Below are 2,293 nucleotides of genomic sequence, written 5' to 3' on the forward strand. Positions count from 1 at the left end.
GCTCTGGCTCATCCATGGGAGAATCATCACAATGCAAAACTGAATCTCCAACACTAGTATCCAGATGATCTATAGCGTGTGTGTCAACTAGAATGGTGTCATCATCGTCAAATATAATCCATGCAAGCTCAACCTTGTCACACTGAGATAGAGGCTCGGGCTTTTGTGTAAGAATTGGTGGTGGAGGTGTAGTGATTTGTTGCAAGCAAACCAATGAATCAGATGTGGGCTTCTTATTGTACCACTGAAGTTGGTGGAAAGCTATGCCCTCAATCAGCAGAAAAGCTTCATCAAGTGTCTTGTTTGTAATAGCTCCACCCGCTTCCATATCGACGTAAGCTCGAGTGTCCGAAGTCAATCCTCTATAGAATATCTGCAGCTCTAACCATCTCTCGAGCCCATGATTAGGACATCTCCTGAATAAGTCTTTGTATCTCTCCCAAGCATCATACAAGCTCTCGCCTTCACGCTGAACGAAATTGAAGATCTCATCTCGAATTGTGGACTGCTTGTGTGGTGGGAAATATTTATCCAAGAAAGCTCGCGATATCTCATTCCAACTGTATGACCTTGATGGCAAGGATCGATACCAAGCACGAGCATCATCGCGGAGGGAGAATGTAAACAACCTGCACATGATTGCATCTTGAGGAACTCCATGGTACTTGACTGTATCTGAATACTCCATGACTCAGTGTAAGTGCTCGTAAGGATCTTCATTAGGCAACCCTCCAAACTGATGTTGTTGAACCAAAGCAATAAGACCAGGCTTTAGCTCAAAAAATTTCGCCTCAAAAGACGGCCAAAGTGGCCCTGTGAAATAGCATTGGCTGCTTGGCATCCAAACATCACGAAGCATCGCCATATCTCCGCCAAGTGTAACTATCAATCAACCTGTAAATAGTTTAGATTTCCTATGCACACTCATAAACAATAAATACTAGTCAGAATGTTAGTATCCTAATAAGCCGAAGCAACAACGACGAAAAAATATAAAAGAAACGCAGAAAATGAAATACACGACGAATTAAACACGAAACTAAAATAAACCTAGTCTATAGCGTAACACGGTCACTCGACGCTAGTCCCCGGCAACGGCGCCAAAATGATCTATTGTAGGTACAGTGGGGTTTTTATGCCCAAACTGCGAGTGTCGTATTCTCCTCAGGGACTAGGCAACGGCAACTATGCTTAGCTAAAGCTAGGTGATAGAATTTAGATGATGATTGCAAGGAAATATAGACCTAAACTAACCAAAGTTTATGACAAACAAAATGAAAATAAGCAATGGAAGGTTCATATTATCTTCACTGTATTTTTGTTTTACTAGAGACAATAAAACATCAACACATGCATACATAGACTACAAAAGGAATTCTACAATAAAAGAACACATATATTACTAGGAAGTATGTAAAAGGGGCAAAAGTAAGATTACGGAATAAGGAAAGAAATTTCACATCACAATCACACTCAAATATGTATACATCACAGGTACTTGATATCACCACACAAACATATATAACTAACATACAATGTAACAGAGGGAAGAAACAATAATGTGTCAGGGACAAAAATATATCACCATACAAATATATATTTATATCACAGGTACAAAGCTACCACATGTACTACAAGATGAACTCCTTTATTCAAGAAGTACAAAACACAAGTGATGAGTTTTAACTAATTACCACACATAAGAACAGAGGGTCATATGCCACAATTCAGTTTTCAGATCAACAATTTAAAACCACACAAGCTTGAGTCTGAAACTAAACATATCATAGCACTAGACAAATCTGAATATTACATTCGATCTCAAATCTACAGAAATTTAGAGAGAGGGAGATGGCAGCAGCAGGAGGTTGAGGGAGAAGAAGTAGCAGCAGGTTGGTGGGTGAGGAGCAGCAGAGAGGGAGAGAGCAATAGCAGGGGACGCAAGAAGCAGTAGAAAGGGGCGTTTGAGACGAAGAAGCAGTAGTAGTAGGTTGAGATAGCAGCAGTAGGAACAAGGGAAGGAGCGGAAGGAGTTGGAGAAGAAGATTAGGAGCAGCAGCAGTTTAGCAGGGGAGAGAATATGTAGCAATCGATGAAGGTGCGCAGGAAATCAGACACCCGCGACCCCAAAGTCTGGCGGGTCACGCGAGTGGCGGCGCTGGTGGTGAGGAGCAGCGGTTGGTGGTGGTGATGGATGAAGTTGTTGGTGAATGGTGGATGTTTATGGTGAGTGTGATGATAGTGCGGAGGCACACCACCACGCTGGCCTGGCCGTGGCGGCGGCCGGAGATGG

At 42.4% G+C, this 2,293-nt stretch overlaps 1 non-coding gene across 1 annotated transcript; it reads left to right on the plus strand.

Moving 5' to 3' along the window:
- The first annotated feature begins 395 nt into the window (after positions 1–395).
- Positions 396–502, plus strand: LOC123047766 (small nucleolar RNA R71). Its single transcript, XR_006423130.1, has one exon. It is a non-coding gene; the product is annotated as a small nucleolar RNA R71 (small nucleolar RNA).
- Positions 503–2,293: the final 1,791 nt, after the last annotated feature.

The sequence above is a fragment of the Triticum aestivum genome, chromosome 2B (genome assembly GCF_018294505.1).
Source record: "Triticum aestivum cultivar Chinese Spring chromosome 2B, IWGSC CS RefSeq v2.1, whole genome shotgun sequence".
NCBI lineage: Eukaryota > Viridiplantae > Streptophyta > Magnoliopsida > Poales > Poaceae > Triticum > Triticum aestivum.